This window comes from Mesocricetus auratus, unplaced genomic scaffold, assembly GCF_017639785.1.
Source record: "Mesocricetus auratus isolate SY011 unplaced genomic scaffold, BCM_Maur_2.0 Super-Scaffold_100038, whole genome shotgun sequence".
Classification (NCBI taxonomy): domain Eukaryota; kingdom Metazoa; phylum Chordata; class Mammalia; order Rodentia; family Cricetidae; genus Mesocricetus; species Mesocricetus auratus.
In genome coordinates this window covers 6,105,447-6,124,554 of record NW_024429216.1, presented here as the reverse complement: position 1 = coordinate 6,124,554, position 19,108 = coordinate 6,105,447, and the positions used below count along the sequence as shown (strand labels likewise).

General features: G+C 51.0%; 1 protein-coding gene and 1 non-coding gene across 5 annotated transcripts in view; both read right to left on the bottom strand.

Moving 5' to 3' along the window:
* Positions 1–19,108, bottom strand: part of Sipa1l3 (signal induced proliferation associated 1 like 3) — a 204,898-nt gene that overhangs the window by 95,422 nt on the left and 90,368 nt on the right. The window lies entirely within an intron of this gene.
* Positions 14,153–14,308, bottom strand: LOC121135617. Its single transcript, XR_005872719.1, has one exon. It is a non-coding gene; the product is annotated as a U1 spliceosomal RNA (small nuclear RNA).

Here is a 19,108-nt window from a genome sequence, read left to right as displayed (position 1 = left end):
CGCTGCCTGAGTGTATTCTGCCAGGTGACAGGGCAGGCCAACACGATGCCTGAATCCTTACACACTCTGCTCTAAATAAAAGACAAGCGTGCTGTGAGGCTACACGGAGAGGTGGCACCAGCTTAGTGGTTCCAGGTGAAGCAATGGGTTTCCTCCTGGCCGCCCTGGACTCAGTGGAAGTTTGAGCAATACCAGGGAGCATGCTACAGTATCCAGGTCTCATTAGGAAGAGTCTGTGCAAACACAGTCCATTAGACCACAGCAGCGATGCAGACCATGAAAACCTGTTCTGTATTCAGGGCCAAAGAAACCAGAGACCCATGTATTCAACTGAAAAGGGCAGGGTGTATCTAGAGCTATTACACCCCACCTGGCCCTGGTAACCTGCCCTGCCTTTAACGGCGTTTAATAAGGCGCGTTTCTCTTCCCTTGGGGGAGAGAGGAATAGTGAATGCAAACCTTATTGAAATTCTTGGTGTGCACTCTATTTGAGTCTTATGCCATGGCGTGTCAAGGCAGGTGCATGGGCGTTCACGCCGCTGTTGATACAGAAGAGCCACAAAGCCTAATGCGCACGGGCAGAGGAGGGTTGAGTGAATCTGGATGACTCAGTCCAGGAAGGACAAAGCACCTGTAGCGAAAGTGAGACAGGGCAGCAGAGAAGAAGTGTGACATGTGTACGAGCACGAAGCTGGGGAACGAGAGTGCACACTGTGTGCTGTCAGCCAGAGCACGTGCTGATAGCATGCTTAGCACATGGCAAGGGCTTTATGCACAGACCCATTTAGCCCACAGAACAGGCCCGGGAGGGAGGGGCTTAGAGCTGATGTGTGTGTGGAGGTGGGTGCCTCATCTCAATACCCTCTGCATCGACCAAGAGTCTGAAGCCAGCCTGAGCTACACATCGGTCCCTCTTATAAAACAGAACGAACTTGGAGACTCGCTCTTTCCACAATTGGGCAGCCCCTGCATTAGCCCTGCTCTCAGGCCCCACAGAGTCCCAAGGCCCCTGGTGATTTGCTTAGACCCCGCCATGCAGAGCTCACTCAAAGGCTTACACTGCCACATCTCTGTCGTTTTATTTTGCTCTCTTGTTCAGCTGAGTTCATATAGGTCAGAGGCTCATATGATCATAGAGGGAGAGAGAGAAAAAAAGCAGTAAAGAGTTGAGAGTTTGTGCCACCAGCTCTTGGAGGTCTCCCCTGCACAGCAGCTGTAGCATGGAGGACTGAAGTGAAGACCACCCAGGTTCCATCCTGACTGCCACCAAACTGGCTAGATCTCGGGCACACAGAGGAGCCTTTCTATGGAGAAGATGACACGGCTTCAGTCTGAGCAAAGCCTACATCTGCTCAGCGCACTCAATGCACAGTGACGTACCGATATACCAAGCACACCAAATGCGGCCCCGTAACAGCTCCTTCTGAACTATAGGAGCCCAGAGCCTGGAGCGGGGAGGTGGCCCCTGGAGTACCCATGGGACTGGATGGGTAAGGGAAGGTGTCCCACCTCCCCCAAAGCACATGTGGCTTGAACATCTTGTTCCAATCTGGACACAGTCCCACTCTCTCCAAATGTGACTCTGAAATGCACGACTGGAAAGAGATGCTTCCTGACCATGAGTTTAGGGACAGCCCACCCAGGAGCAGCAGCTATGTCCTAGAAAGGGGGGAGGGAGGTATGGCAGAGCCAGGCCTCAAAGGCAGGGGAAAAGCGGACACGGCCTCTGCTCGAGGCTGGCTGCCTGTGGGTGTCTCACTAGCAAGCTCACTGGCAAACTAGAGCAGTCCACTCCTGCTGCCCAGCATCCCACTATCTAAGTGCAACAGTAGATGGACGGTTCACATGGGCTATAGCCAGGCTGAGCCCACAGAGAAAACACTTAGGGGTCCCCCTGTAAGGCTTGCTCCTGTGGCCAGCCTAGGCTCCTGGGTAGAAGATGGCAGCCTGTCAGCATGGAGCCTGACTTGCAAGCTAATTCTAGCTAATTGCCACTGAAACCTGCTAAGATCACATCTGTTGGGCCTGGAGATTAAATCAATATTTGACAATCTTGATTAAACACAGCCAGGGAATCCTTGTAAAGGAACAGCTGTTCAAGCCCCATCCTGTTCCTGGGGGGAGGGGGAGGACTGGGCTGGAGAGCCGTCGCCTAAGGACAGCTGTGCGCTGGGAGGTTACTGGGGTATTAGTGGAGACCCCGGGAGAGTGATCAGAAAGCCTTCTGTGGGCAGAGGAGGAGACAGAGGAGTGCTGGATACACCTTAAATTGAGCCTTGTCTCTTAGGCAGTGTCCCCTGCCACAGTGGTTTACCCTAAGTGGTCTCTGATCCCTGACTGCCATAACCTTGTCAGAGCATAGGACACCAACACCTGGGCTCAAGCCCCTACCAAGTGAACACTTAGGCAAAATGCACTCAAAACAGGGAAAATATCCTACATGAACCACACAATGGGAGAGGAAGAGTGGGGATCTGCACCTGGCTTTGGCTGATTCCAAGCTTGGCCCTGTGACCCCTCAGCATGCAGCACCACTTGATAGCACCGGATGTCACAAGTGGAAGATGCCCCACCCCCAAGTCTGTGGAGCTGAGGCCCAGCTGCAGCCTGCTCCATCCAGTCCGAGTCTTCCCATAGCAAGGGTGTCTCGATCCCCAAACCCTATCAATCTCTCCTTTTTCGTATTTTGCTTCTCACCAACAAAACTGCTTTTTTACCCTGCTGATTCTATATGGCACTTCCGGAGAGGGGGATTATCTCCCCTATGTTACAGAGTAGAGCTCTGGGGCTCAAAGCAGCAAGCCATCCACTGGAGAACGACAGTGTCACGTGTCAGCCTGCTAGTGTACCTGGCAAGAGGGGTCCCAGGAGGCACTTGGCACGGTAAATGGCACACCACAGACACTGGTAATATATGTTTTTAGATGTAATTTATATCCTCTGGAAGTGGAGCTTGTACGGGCTGTAAACGGCCATCAGGGTTCTGAGAACTAAACCCGGGTCCAAGCGCTCCTAACCGTTAAGCCATCTTTGCAGCCCCACCAGGGATTCTGCTCAGGGCGAAATGCTTGCTTATACAACAGTGAGGCTGAACTTACAATGCCTTGATGGCGGGGAGGACGCCAGACATCCAGGGGTCTTCAAGACACTGGCCACTCACCCACTGCTCTACCTGTGGCTCCCAGGGTGGTGCTGCAGTCAGGGCAGCGATCCGATTCTTCCCCACGGGCACAGGGGAAGGCTGTAGAGATGGCTTGGCGGCTGTGTAAGCGTAAGGTGCGAGCTCGAATTCCCAGGGTTCACATAAAAGCCAGACAGGGTAGCACACACCAGTAACACCAGAGAGGCAGGCAGATCCCAGGAGTCTGCAAGCCAGCCAGCCTACCTAAGTGCTGTGTTCCAGGTTCAGTGAGGAGTCCTGCCTCACAAAGATGTGGAGAGCAATGGAACCTGAAACTGATCTCTGGCTTCCACAGGCACACACACCTGTGCCTGCTCCAACTCCCAAAACGGCATCCGTGGCTACACGGCCACTGCTGGTTTGCAGTTTGGGCAATGCTCACAATCTGGTCTCCCCCTCATTCAGAAACAGCATCTTTCAAGGGGATTGGTTACTTTGATCAGAGAATGAAGCAAAAACAAAAACAAACAAACAACTATAAGAACATGGAGTTCAAAAGAATGGCATATTATTTTCTGTATTAAAAAAAAATCATGGGGCTGGAAAGAGAGCTCAATGGGTATGAGAACTAGTTGCTCTTCCAGAGGACGCTGATTCAATTCTCAGCACCCACATGGCAGCTCACATCTGTCTGTAACTCCAGTTCCAGGGCTTCTGACCCCCTCACACAGACACACATACAGACAAAACACCAACGCACATGAAATAAAAATAAACTTAAAAAAACCATAGTATTAAAAAACACGTTAGATATTTTGTGACCATTTACCTCCTTCCCTTCAACCTAGGTCAACACAGTGGAAAGATCTAGAAGGCTGACAGTGGTTTTGGTGGGTGGGGAGTACGTCCTGCTGCTGCCAAAGGATGGTCCTTCTGCTCAAGGCACTTGGGAAAGTCTCTGTCGTACCAATGTGGGTGGCTTCATTCTGGGTTTTTGTTTTTTCCTCTAAGTCATTAAATAAAAATTAGAGCTGGGTGTGGTGGTGCAGACTGTAATCCCAGCACTTGAACGTTTGAGGCAGTTGCATCAGGAGGTCGAGATCATTGCAGCTATTCAGTGTGAAGACAGCATGGGCTATATGCCCATGTATCCAAATGAGCCCTATTTCTGCCTTCTGCCTCTAAACAATGTCAAATATACTTGTCTTAGGTACGTAATTTTTTGAGTAGTTTTATCCTAAGATAATACACACACAACTTTCCACATGTATATGATGTTTATTGATGGTATCACTCTCCTGATAGCCTCAAATAGTCCTCATTCCTATTAAAAAATAATTCACTAAGCTGGGTGGTGGTGGTGCACACCTTTGATCCCAGGACTCAGGAGGCAGAGGCAGGTGGATCTCTGAGTTTGAGGCCAGCCTGGTCTACAGCGCGAGTTCTGTCTAGGACAGTCAGGGATACACAGAGAAACCATCTCAAAAACAAAACAAAAATGAAACCTCACTTAGTCTAATTAGTGCTGCCTGAGTGCACACGGGCGTGGCCTATCTACTACTCTCCCTTCCTTGGCATCCCCTTGCTAGGGGTGGGGCCTTGTTGGACATGTGACTTTGTAAAAAATGTTTATTTTTATTCCCAGAACTGGAGTTTCAGGTAGTTGTGAGAGGTCTGGCATGGGTGCTTGGAACTGAATCTGGGTGGGTCTTCTAGACCTTACCCAGTAAGAGCCCTTAACTGTTGAGCCATCCCGCTAACTCTAAATCTGCCTTTGGAGACCTGGGGATCTGTTCTGTGTCTGCATATGCCTCTGTTCTGACTGGTGTGTGAGGTGTGCACATGTGTGCACATTGGTCTGTATGAACACAAACCTCTGGTCCTGTTGGAGAAAGAGTGTTTCTGAGATGGGAGGAGCCAGGAGATGGGAGGGGCCAGGAGATGGGAGCTGCGCCTACAGAGGCAGTCTCAGAACAACTCACCACAGGTCATCTGGGGACACAAGAAGGAACCTCCACCCACCTTCAAAAGGGAGGTGGGCTCCTGCTTTCCCTCCCACAGACCACAAGGGATGAAAGGAGGGCAGGAACATGAATGCCAGTCCTACACCAGCAGCCACACTACAGAAGGCTCTGGAAGGGTTAGTTTCTTCTCAGGTCCATTGGCCTGGCTAGCAGATGGCGAGAGCTGGCTGCTCTGTTTATGTATCATTCTGCCCCAGGGCAGTTTTACAGAGATGGGAGTCTCAGGCCAGGTGGAAGGAGACAGGGACAAACAGACAGACAGACGCATGCACGCACGCACGCACGCCAGCAGCTGAGAAAGGACCTGGCATGTCCCCTCTTCAAAAACCACCTCTGACCACAAAGGCTCACCAATTCTGCAACTTGCTTCTGTTCTGCACCCCCCCATCTCATTATATAGCCTTAGCTGGCCTGAAATTCACTATGTAGAACAGGCTAGCCTTGAATTCACAGATTCACCCGCCTCTCCTCCTAAGCGCAGGGATGAAAGTGGTGCACCACCACCATGCCTAGCCTCGTGCTTGTTTTAAAGACGGGATTTCACTATCCATAACCCTGGCTGGCCTCAAATCATCTTCCCTCGCCTGCGCTGGGGTGGCCAGGAAGCTCGGGTGTAGCCCCACCACTCTTCTCTGTTAAAACAATCCACTCTTCTCATTGGCCCAGAGACAGCTGCTGATTTGTTTCTGTCGAGCATCCAGTAGACACATCAGCCAGACAAGAGCAAGACCATGCAACAGGCCACACCTACTTAGGGACCTCCCAGCCAGATAATCCCAGCCAGTGTGTGCAGGAGATCCACTTCCCACCAGGCCCTGCTCTAAGCACTGTTCATATGCTGGCTCATTTGATCACTGCAATCCTTCTAGAGAGATATTATTGCTATTTCCATTTCACACACGAGAAGCTGAGGCACAGAATGAAAGCAACTTGTATAAGACCATGCGGCTGTAAGAGGCAGAGCTGGGTTCACATCCTGCCCACTGGCTAAGAATGCTCTTAATAGCTAAGCTTTCCTGGCCTTGCACTATAACTGAAGTTGGCATTGCTTGTGGCTTGAGGACACCCTGGAGCCAGATCTGAGTGGCAGGCAAAGTTTACTTCCTGATGTAGAGCAAACACTCACTGGCTCCCCAGAGCATTCCAATTCCTCCTCTTTTGTTCACCTGCCAGCCCTGGGGCACACTCCTCACTTAAATACCTTTGGGTATTAATGTATTAATCTCTTGGTGCCTGGACTCAGGGTCACCAGCACTGGCTCTAGAGAAACTTCCATTCCTTCTGCTTCTTTGCTGAGTCCTCTCCTTGTCATACCCCTCCCCAGCCAGAGGCAGGAGCTACGCACGCACACACGCACCCCACTTCTGGTACCAAGTTGTCTTAGAAAGGGTTTTATTGCTGCGACAAAACACCATGACTAAAAAGGTTTATTTGGCTTGCACCTCAGCATTGTTGTTCATCACTGAAGGAAGTCAGGGCAGGAACTCAAGCAGGAAAAAGAACCTGGAGGCAGGAGCTGCATGGAAGGGTGCTGCTTACTGGCTTCCTCCTCAAGGCTTGCTTAGCCTGCTCTATTGCAGAATCAGGACCACCAGCCCAGGAATGGCATCACCCACCATGGGCTGGTGCATTCCCCATTGATCACCAACTGAGAAAATTCCTTACAGCTTGGTCCTGTGGAGGGATTTCTGTGGAGGCATTTCTTTAACTGGGCTTTGTCTTCTTCAGTGGCAGTAGCCTGTGTCAAGTTGACACACAGAACCAGCCAGTACAGCTGACCTCTTGTCAACTTGACACACACATGCATTACTATTAAGCCACTACCTTTCCTTTCTTATTCATTCCCAAGAGCTCACTTAAAATCACAAATAATTTTTAAAGTCCCACAGTCTTTACAAATTCAAACATTAAAATTCCAGTTTCTTTAAAATAGCCAGTCTCACTAAGAAATCCAAAATCTCTTCTAAAAGTCCAAGTCTTTCACTCTGGGTTCTTCAAGCGGGAAGAACCAGAGCGCCTTCACAATCTGAACCCAAGCAAAACCAAACTCCCCCAGTGTGAATAACTCAAGGTCTGTGATTCACGCATGGTCTAGTTCTAGACTCCTGCGAGGAGAGGTGGTCACTTCTCCAGCTCTGCCCTCCGCATCACACACAGATGCCTTCTGGGCTCCAATGGCGGTGACTCAAGGGCAAGCCAAGAATGAGCACACCCCACTGTGGATGCGTGTGCGTGCACGCGTGGGGCTCGCACGCACACACGCACGCACGTACGCACCAGACACATGCACTCACCAGCCGTGGTGTCGTAGGAGATATTAAATCGAGGAGTACGGGCTGGAGCAGTCTCACGGGCAGGAGCTTGGGAAGATGAGAATGAACATCTGCCACCCCCCCTGCCCATGGCCCAAGGCAGGCAGTGACCCTGAATCGAGCCTCACAGATGCATGGGGACACACACAGGTGGACACTTCCTGAAGCACTTTTTGCTGTGGTGTGGAGTGACACAACTTAGTTCCTCACGCTAGGAGACTAGAAATGTGAGATGTGGCAGGGACCACGAGGTGGCTTTGGGCCATCACCGCTGGTGAACAACAGTGTGGCTAGCTCTCAAACACAAGCTGTGGGGTGAAAACCAGAAAGCACATGTCCAAGGCCGGTTCTGGAAGCTGATGCTCTTTTGTTTATTTGTAGACAGGGTCTCTACTACATAGCCCAGGCTGCCCTTACTCTGTAGACTAGGCTGGCCTCACACTCAGATATCCACATGCCTTTGCCTCCCGAGTGCTGGACGTTGATTCCTTACCGGAACTTCAAGATATTTTCCTCAAGGATAGGCCTATAGCCACAGTCATGCGGCAGACAGTTTGAAAAGAGGTAGTAGTGGCTGGAGAGAGAGAGAAAAAGGAAGCAAATCCACCCAGTGACAGGAGGAGGTAGTCGTTTTTTCCGAGCAGCAGACAAGCCGTGTGGCACTAGTCTCCGCTCCTCTTCCTGTGGGGATGCGAGGGCGAGCGAGGCAGGCAGGAGGGGCAGGACACGGGGCACAGACCTTCTTCAAAGGAAAACCACACCGCTTTGTTCTCAGAAGCTACCAATGTGTCGACACATGAGTGTGTGAGCCCAGGTCAAGGACTGAGCGCTGAGGCCTGTCAACCCTGTGGTGGGCACTGAGCTGCCAGCTCAGTCCCCACAGCCCAGCCCCAAGAAGGAGGGCTCTAATTGGCCAACGGCAACAGGGTGAGTCATTATTCTCTGATCTGATTGGCCAACTGGTGGGGACACATGACTGAAGCTCGACCGATTGGAGCCAGAGAGGATTTATAACTCAAGGGGGCAGCATCTTTTCAAGGTGCTCTCTCTCAGTGCTCTAGACAAGAAAGGCTCTCGGTGTCACTGGAAGCCATTCTGGGACCTAGGGACGTGAGGAGGAAGCCACGATTGAGAGCTGGTATCTGTGACACACATGTGGAGCTGCTGATTATATCCGGTCTGAGCTCACCCACCTCTGGATTTCTAGAACATATGAAAGGGCTTTCCTGTTTGGCCAGATGGTACCAGTGTGTTAGTTATTTGCAAGCACAAGAATCCTGATGGAGATGTGCATGATAGCCAGCTGTCTTTGCTTTGCTTTCTTTCTTTCTTTCTTTTTTTTTTTTTTTGGTTTTTACGAGACAGGGTTTCTCTGTATTGTTTTGGAGGCTATCGGTCCAGCCTGGCCTGGAACTCACAGAGATCCTCCTGCCTCTGCCTCCCGAGTGCTGGGATTAAAGGTGTGCACCACCAATACCCGGCTTTGCTTTGCTTTTCTAAGACAGGGTCTTGCTATATAGCCCAGAGTGGGCTTGAACTTGCCATCCTGCTTCTTCAGGATAACAGACACATGTCACTATACCTGGCCAATTACTTTTTGATTATGAAAGAAAAATCTCTACCAGAGGGAAATGGGCAGCAGCAGCAGCAGGAACAGGAAGGCCACTCTATCCTTGTATAAAGAGATGGTTTGCAGTTCTCAAGTGGTGTGTCCCCCCCACACAAAGGGCACAGAGCATTTTGGTGACGTCCTGCACACGCAGGGCTCACTGCCTTCTCCCCATCTTTACAACAGCTGCTGCGCGCTACGGCAGGTTCCCATGTTCTGCTGCTCCTGACAGCAGCAGGGGGGCTCATCCCCAGCTGCTGGGCTGAGGATGAGAGACAGCCCCGAAGCTGGCTAGCAATCCTGCAGCTGCTCTGTTGCTGCATCAAAGGTCAGACTTTAGGATCAGGGCCACTGCTGTGAGCTCCAAGAAGGCACATGGCCCAAGGACCTCAGCAGGGGACCTCCCAGCATCCCGTCACCCCGTCAGATGAAAAGACAAGTAAGAAGGGTGGGAAACAAAGGGTGCTCTCTCTGCAGCCGGCCAGTCCTGGGTGTAATTGCTGCTCTGTCCACGAGCACTTGGGTGCACTGACATAGCTTGCCACGTGAATTTGGAAAGCACTTGGCAGACAGCACGTGGCTATTTCATTACTATTGTTATTTGGCAGTGTGTAGCGATGTCTTTAGTCACCGAAATATAGTTACATGAGGTAAAATGTACCCGCTTTAAGAATACACTTGATGATTTGTATGGGGGCTGGTGTTCTTTTTCCTTTCTTTTTGAGACAGGGTCTCAGATGTTGGCCTGGAACTCCCTAGGTAGCTGAGGATGGTCTTGAACTTCTGACCCTCCTGTCTTGGCCTCTGAAGTGCTGGAATCACAGGTGTGAGCTGCCATAGGCAGTATATTAGCTACTTTTCTATTTCTGTGACAAGGCACCATGATCAAGGCGACATATACAAGGGAGGGTTTATTTGGTCTATGGTTCCAGAGGGACAGGACGCCACCACTATCATAGAGGGTGTGAAGAAGCACCAGGCAGCAGGAACAGCCTAGAGTTTACGTCTCACAAGCAGGAAAGAGAGGGCGCACTCTCCAAACAGCACTCCTCGTGACTGACTTCTCCTAAGACCTTCCCAAAGAGTGCCACTAACTGGGGACCAACATTTCAAGTGCCAGGGATATGGGGGGGGTCTTATTCAAATCACCATAGCCACTGACAGAATTTTGACATGTCTACAACTGTCTAAGTCCAGATGACCTGTACTGAGTAAATTGTCCTCACCACCCCCAAACAGTCCTCTTTCTTGCCCCACTTCTCAGGAAAGGGTCTCACTGGCACTCAGTGTTTGGGGCCTCTTGGAGGCCCAGGGGGTGAAGATAAACCCATTTCCACAGGATGAAGAAGCCGGAGTCAGGGCAGCTTTCTTGTGCCCAGTCTTCCTTCCTCACCCTGCTAAGTGTGTGGGCAAACACAGGAGTGACGAAGCCACCAGGGCTCCAGGAGTTACCCTTGACACTGATACTTGGGTGTAGGGAAAAGGGACCAGCCAAAGAAACACACCCTGAGCAGAGGCAAGGAAACACACTTTGTCCCAGGAGTCACAGTCAGTGAAAGAAATACACCCTGGCCCTAAAATTAGAGCCAAAAGGCTAAAAAGACCAGAGAAAGAAACACACTTTGGCCCTGAAACCAGAGCCAAATCTGACCCTAAACCTGTGCAGAGCTCTAGCCAATCTGAGCTCAGCATTGAAATCTGACCAGTGCCCACCCTGGAAGCCCTGCATAAACCCTGTGTCTGTTCAGCTTGTGGCTGTTTGCACTACCAGGCTGTCCTCTGCCACTCTGGTAGAGGGCAGCCACTCTCCTGGATTCTTCCCTCCCAATAAACACCTTCCATGAGCTTTGGGTGAAGATCTTCTTTTGCAGCAGCAGAGCAGAGGCGACCCTGGGCAGAGCAGAGCGAGCAGGGCTATAACACTTTTGCAGGGGAAACCTTCCCTTGGCTCCGCTCTCCACTCTCCAGGAGCAAAGCTGAACTGTAGCAACTTCACTGGAGAAACCTCCTGCCAAACAAAACTGCTACACTGGGCAAACATCCCCAGCTGGAAGACCATGTCCTGCCGGAGCGGAGCCTACATGGGGAAGCCTTTCCCTGAAGCAGGGCTGTAAGCTGCTAGGCTTACTGCAACCTGTGATATACCTTGGCTTCTGAGCTCCAAGATACCTTTCCATCTGAGCTGTGCAACACTCAGTATTCTGTGACCCTGAGTGCCAGAATACCTGTTCCATCACAATCTGACAGAAATGCCTACATTGGGCCTCGTCTACTGTCCTCCTCTCTGGATAGTTGACTTTCTTTCACATTCAGGGAACCTGGCTGCTGTTCTCTCAGACCTGATTCTCAGACTCCAATTTCTGAAGAGCCACTAGAATCATTAGGAAATGCAAACTCTGGTTGGCTGTTGATCTCTGTTAGTTCAAGGCTACTCTGGGCTACACAAAATTGATCAGTCTAAAAGAGAAACAGCTCACACAAAAGTGATCTCAGTACTTGGGATCCCACGCCTCTAATCCCAGCAGTAGAGAGGAATATATAAGGTGGGAGGAGACAGAAGCTGGGGGGAGTCTGAGGTTTGGTGGAGACCGATGCTGTCTGGAGATACAGTCTGAGGACAGGACCGCCCCTTTGGTCTGAGCATTGGTAGGGGTAAGAACTCTCTACTGTCTGGTCGTTTTGATTCTCTGATCTTCAGCTTTAACCCCAGTATCTGTCTCTGCGTTTTTATTATCCAATCTACACGGTTCTCTACAAGTTCACCACCATCATGGTAGGAGCAGGAAGGGTTTTGTCACTGCAGAGACCCCTCATGCTGTTTCTAGTTCCTTCCATGCCCCTCTCCCACCAGTACCCCGTCCCTAGCCATGACCAGTCACATCTACGGCCCAACTCTGTAAGGCTCCCATTTAGAAACGCTGCACATAGGGCTCACTCTGCAGGTAGACAGGCTTTTCTCACTCAGCATCATCTCCCGACAGTTCCTCCAGCCTGCCCGGAGTCTCCACAGCGCTTTCTCTGCTGAGGATCATGCCACAATGCGGACAGCTCACAGGTGTCTTTACCTGGACACCTGGGCTGTTTCCAGAGTTGGCAAGTAGTGAAGCTTTTTATGAACAATGGTAGCCAGATTTCTGTGCGGACACAAGTCTTATTTCTCGGAGCTAAGTGCCCAAGAGTGCAAGGGGTTGGGTCATATCACAGCTGTGGGTTTACTTTTTAAGGAACCGCCCATTGTGTTTTCTGGATGGACACTGTGTGAGGGTCCCAGCTCTCCACACCCTTTACTGGTGACTCTCTCACTTGCTCAGCAGGGGTCTCCTGGGCATGTAGAATGGACCAGACACGGAATGTAACTGAGTCGCAGTGGCATCCAGGAGGATTAGGAGGCAGCTGTGCTACTTGATGAGACCCCGCCTCAAAACACCAACAGACAGGAGCTTGGTGGCTGAGTGGCAGAGACAGGCAGTATACGAACCCACCCAGCAGTTGAGAGGCGGGCTGGACGGAGACAAACAGGTGACGCGATAAAGGGTGAGTACCCGGGCTCTGGCTACAGATCCAGGCAGACTGGGTCCCGATCCTGACTCCGTTTACATCTATTGTGCACGCACGGCACAGGCAAGGGACCTGACTTATTCAATCCCCCATCTGTAAAACCAGATGGTAAGCCTGTCTCCACAGAAGTAAGAAGAAGGCTGGGGGTGTAGCTCGGCAGTACAGTGCTTGCCTGGGTCCAATGCCAAGTACTCGCATAATATGAAAACCACCTTCACAGGCGCTGGAGGACTAAGTGGCTGTCGACAGCAAAGACAGGCCTGAGGGAGACACCCGGTATACAGTCATGAGGCAGCGCCACTAAGAAGCCATGCAGCTGTGAGGGTTTCCAAGCTGTATACAGCAAAGCCCCATGTTCTGAAGGAACGCCCACTCCACTAAGGACTGACAGCTGTAGTCACAGCAGAGGCAGGGAAGCAAGGCTGCTCACTTACCCAGCAGCACGCAGTAGCGGCAACCGGGGCAAACTGGGGAGCTTGGAACTTTCCACACCCTGGGGATCTGACGCCATTCCCTGGTGGGCTGAAGAAGAGTGACAACAGTACCTGCCCCACCTCTCTGGGTCCACAAAGAAACCACATTTGGGAGATAAAGAGGATGTGGGAACCCCTCCTGGCCTACCTACCTCTCTCCAAGCCTGGCCCAAAAGAGACTCAAGGGAGATGCTTGGTTGACATCCTTTGAAGGAAACAGGGAGATGGGGCAGGAGTGGGAATCAAGCAGCTCGGGGGGGCCTGGGACAGATTGAGGGCACCTACATGGAGAGCAGGAGGGGGCCTTGTCTCCGAGAGGACAGATCCATGAGTCATGGCAGCCTAAGACTTCTCTGAGGAAAGTCAGAGCTGCAGTGACCTGCTTTGCGGGCCTCCCATGGCCTAGAGTGACCAACAAGTTGCTTCCTTCCTAGGGGTGAATCTAGAACTGAGGCACCTTCTCCTGTGCAGAAAATGACTTTCAATCCTGCAGGTGGGGCAGCCAGGTGGCAGGGGATGGTGGAGCCTTAGACCACCAGCCTGGCTGTCCTAGTGGAGGAGGGTACTAGGGTGCTAAAGCCCTGAAATCAAAACCAAATTGTTGCTGCTTTCTTTGTAACCCTTCCATTCCACTATAGTCCCAGGGATTGGAAGCTGAAGCAAGAGGATTAGCCTGGGCTACGTAGAAAGACTATCTCAAAGAAAACAAACCAAACGGAGCACTCAAACCCTTCCTGTAACCATACACCCACCCAATGGAAAGACAGACTTCTTGTTTTGTTTTGTTTTTTTTTCAAGACAGGGTTTCTCTGTAGCTTTGGAGGCTGTCCTGGAACTTGCTCAGTAGGTACAGGCTGGCCTTGAACTCATGGAGATCTGCCTGCCTCTGTCTCCCAAGTGTTGGGATTAAAGGTGTGTGCCACCACCACCGGGCTAAGACAGACTTCTTACCATAGCTCACTGGACCACTGTGGCTGTCCCCATTGTCTTCCCTCATGAGCTGGAGTGATGTCAGCTTCTCCAATACACCCAGCACCTTCCTACCTAAGCCCTTGTTTTGAAGAGTTCAAGTGCAATGCTCCACAAATTATGCAGGTGAGTTTCCCACATCTGGGACAAGTGCAGGAGTCAGCACACCTGGAGTGCAATGAATGAGCCTGGCTCTGGGAAAACCACCTTCGGGCATGGTCTGTCTCCTGCCAGGTAACTAAGGGAGGTATTCTGTCTCCCACAGACAACCAGGGCCCTGGCTGCCATTGCATGGCTTCCTATCTACCTTCAAGTTGAAGATGGGTTGTTGCTTCAGAAAAGCCTCCTGAGACCATCTTGTCTGCACCCCATTCTAGAAGAGGATTCCTTCCTTCTGCTCTTTCTCTAGATGTCTGCACTGTGTCTTTCTGGTTAATTACCCCAGGTAAGCCACATAGTTATCTTCTAGACTGCTTACCCAGATGATGGGGTTATGAGGTCAGACTCTTGGTAATGCAGTATTTTTTTTTTTTTGAGACAGGGTTTCTCTAACAGCCCTGGCTGTCCTGAACTTGCTCCTTAGACCAGGCTGGCCTTGAACTCACAGAGATCCGCCTGCCCTGCTTCCCGAGTGCTGAGATTAATGATGTGCGCCATCACTTCCTGATCCTAGTTTATGAATGGAGAAAGCATGTCAGGCCTGTCCACAGCACCAGGCACTCAGGAGTTTAATTTGGGGAGCACCCAGGTGGCCCAACAACCTCTCCAATGACCCTGCTTCCTAACACCTGCTAGCAAGAGGTGGTCAGGTAAACAGAACTCATGTCACATTCCAAGGACATTTCCCCAGAACGCTGAACTCCCCCCAACCTGAGAGTCATTTAAAATGTTTGTATTTGTATGATTACTAGGTATTACATGTGGCTTAAGCATTTGAGGGACACAATAAATGCTCACCTGACATATCTGTGAGGCAGTGTTGGAGAGCTGTGTCACCTGTCCTTTCCACCAGAGCCTACATGTCAGCTCTGTATCCTAGTCCTCAGATGGCCTCAGCTTCAGGGGTCCTGTTCTTCCAGCCTCCTCTCTCTGCATTTGGCTCCATCTCCCAGCCTCTGCCTGACTTCACATTCTCCCTGCTGGGTATATCCCTCCTCTGGGATGATCTTGGGCCCCTGGTTTTGTTGAGGACCCCGACTGAGGCTGCTCCTGTCACCTTGGCATCTCTCGCCGCTACCAACCACCCAGAGCTGTGTGACCGGATTTTCACATCTCCTTCTCCATTACTTTGCAAGGCTACACTGATACATTGTTGTATAGCAATTTCCTTTGAGATACAGCATTCTACCGTGGAGGGGACCTCATCAAGACACAGGATATTCTTTTTGTGTGTTTGTTTTTGTTTTGGCTGAGACAGAGTCTCATTATTTAGCCTTGGATGGCTCAGAGCTATGCAGACCAGGCTAGCCTTGAACTCAGAGATGGGTCTGCCTCTGCCTCCTGAGTGCTGAGATGTTCTAAAGGGAGGTCAAACATTCCATTCTATCTAGAAGTTTCTTAAAATCAGGAAGCAGCCAGGAGGTAGTGGTGAAAACCTTTAATCTCAGCACTGGGGAAGCATAGGCAGAAAGTTCCAAAACACCCAGAGCTGTTACTCAGAGAAATCCTGTCTTAAAAAACCACAAAACAAAAAACAAAACAAACAAAAATCAGGACTCAAACAATGCAAAAGCTTCAGGAAGTCCCCCAAACTAACGACAATCAGCAAGTACTTCTCTCGTTCTCAAGAGAACTGTGAGACAGTCTCAGACAAGACAAGCTGCTTGAAACACTTTCCAATCTGCAGAGCTGTATCAAACTGTGTACAAGCGCCATGGTTCCACTTTTGAGAGCCATCATGCATCCTGGGTGAGCTGTGAATCATTTCTGTTCCTGTGGGTAGCTCCTCACTGTACTCCTGTAAGCAGCTCCAGTAAAACTCACTGGTTTACTAAGTTGGACTTTGATGGCATCCTTTGGCAATCTGCCACCAGCTTCCTATTTGAGGCAAGAAGACACTGTTCACATCTCACACGACGTGTACCCCATCTCACGACCCTCACTACTCACCCGGCAGTTGGGCTCAAACCTCACCCTCGGCTCCTTCTTCCCCCCACACCCACGTCCAGGCTGCAAGGCTCTCTGATTATAAGTGGGGGCCAATCTTCCCTCACCATCTCCTGCTTTACCACGGTGGACACTACAAGGGGATCCTGCTGCGGGAGACCCCACACACATGTTGGTCCCATTCCCCAAAGCCCTGCAGGGAAAAGGCTTAAGTCACTACAAGGCCACAAAGGCAATTGGCACTCATCCTGCTGTCTTTGTTTTTGGGCCACTGGAATGGGTGTGTGACAGCATCTCCCTGTGATTATCACTTGCATTTCCATAATGACATTAAGAGTGGTGAGGTTTGAGCACTAATGGTAATTGCAATGATAATGAGCTATGGTTTGACTCTGACACTATTTATCAAGAGCTTCGCATTAGCTGTGGACCCTCTCCAAAGGGTCCAAGGCCATTTTGGAATTCTGAGCAATTTGGGTCTTAGGCAAACCAGCAGCGGCTGGGGAGTGCTGATAGTGTGTCCCAAGGGGAGTTCTGCAGTGAGGATGGATATACCAGTGTGGATACACAGTCCCCTGGGGTCAGGGCTGTCTGTGTACCAGGGACCCAAGTGCCTCACTGGTGGACTCTTAGGCAGGAGCTCTACACTGAGCATTACATCTTAGCTCCCCAAATCTAACATAAATTTTGACTTCAAGATTCAACATATTTCATAGAGTTGATAAATACAGGTAGATGGTTATGTTGACTACATCTTTAGTTTTAAGTTAAAAAGGCACATTTATTGTGTGCCGCGTGTGCATGCCACAGTATACATATAAATAGGTCAGAGCACAACCGGAGGCAGTTGTCTGTCCTTCCACCGCGACGGCCCTGGAGAGAAACGCAGGTCATCTGGTTTGGCAGAAATGCCTTTGCCCTCTGAGTCATCTTGTCAGCACTCTTCTTCGTTTTGCTCTTTTGCGAGAAAGGGTCTACGTAATCCTGGGGTGCCCTGAACTTGTGGTGATTCCTTTGTGGGTTTTTTTTTGGGGGGGGGGAGACTGGCATTATGGGTGTTTACTGTTAGGTTTCAAACCTGGGACAAAAGGCTGAGATGCCTCGTTAACCTGGCTGCCAGTTTCTCCCAGTATCCCTCAGTCCCAACCTGCTACAGGGTATGGCTGGTGTACCCAGGCCTCTACCCCAACTCTCCAATCTAGGAGCTGAGCTGCCCTTCCTCAGAGGTTGTCGAAAGGTTCAGGCATTACGCTGGCCTGCCCTGTTACCTGGCAGGATGCACTCAGGCAGCTCTCTGGCCAGCCCAGAGTTCTGTGAGAACCACGCAGGTGCAAAGGACCCCTTTAAAGGACTGACCCCTGCCCGCTTACACTCTCTTTCACTCTCGTCTTCCTCTCTTACCCCCCCCCCCCCAGCTCTGCACGGGCTGGTTATTCCTTACCCAGCTTTCCTTCCCTGGCTACCAATAAAATTCCACGTGGGACCGCTGAGTCACGGTTTGTGTCTCGTTACTGGGTAAACCTAGACATTTTGACAACAGCTCTCCCCTATATAATCCAGACATTTTGGTTACCCACCCTTTTTACCTTTGCCCTCTTGGCTGCTGCACCTGGTTCCCCTCCCCCCACATGGCCCAGCTCAGTCTGGTCATGTCCACTCTGGACTCTCCCAGATGTCCCTCCCTGCCTCTGCCTCCGCTCTCCCACACATCTGTGACACACCTCCTCCCCCACCATACCTAGGAGCAGCCATGTCCTTTCCTTTGTATTTCTTTTTTTTCGTTCACTTACTACCATAACCACGATTAATACTAAGCTTTAGGATTTTAAGCGTTTGTTTTCAGTCAGTCTCTCATGTAACCCAGGCTGGCTTTGAACTCCAGATCCTTCTGGTTCCACCTGTCCCTTCTATGGATTGCTTGCTCTTCTCCTGTCCCCTTCTCTCGACTCCACTCAAGCACTGTCTGCGCAGCCTTCGGGCCTCCTCCCATGACAGATACTTCTGTACGTGTCAAGTCCCTCCCCGCAGACGCCCGGAACTCTCTGCGCCTTCTGTGCTGAGCACAGATGCCTAACGGCGATGAACTTGGTCACTTCAGATCTGACTCCCAAGCAGGCACGGAACACAGTGGGTGCTGAATAAATACCACCCAGATCTTGTCAGCAGCCACTGTATTCATGCCCTCCCCACATCAGCAGCTCGAGGTGGCTCAGAGCCCTGCTCCCTCTGCCACCCTCCAGTCCCCAGCTATGTCTCTCAGCTGTGAAGCTTCAGGGGAGCCTCAGGCCCTGGGCCCCTAGAGCACAATGTCAATCCTGCTCTGCCTGACTGGCCATGTGTCACATGTCCCCAGTAAGGAATAACATTTATAGTGCTCATTTTAGGATTTCATGGTAATTCGTTGCCACCTTGGAATCTCACTCATGGCTGGCAGTTCCGTGAATAAATAAAGTCACGAGAAGCAGAGACCCTGTGATGAGATCTGGTGGCTGCAGGGGGAAACCATAGTGACAGGCTGGGGAAGGGGCAGACAAACACTGACTCCCTGGGAAGTGCCACATCCACTTCCTGTTGGGAAGATGAAAAGTCCCACCCAGAGTTGATGTCTTTAGATAAGGCTGCAGGCTGCCTCATCAAACACACTCTTTGGGGCTCACAGCCAACCTCCAGTCCCCCGAGACACCCTGGAAAACCCTATTAGCTGGAGGATGCTTCAGCAGTAAGGATACATGAAGGGTGTGGGCTGATTCGGTTGACAACCTTCTGAAGAATCCCCCACTGGGGCACTGCCCTCCCACTCTGTCCAAGAGGATAAATCACACTGTCAGGTCTCATTTGGGACTCCGGTGACGGGCTGTACAAAGCATCCAAGTGTTCTGGCTACAGAGGTCAAGGTCAGCCACGGTCCCAAAGACAGTGCTAAAGAACCTAGGGAC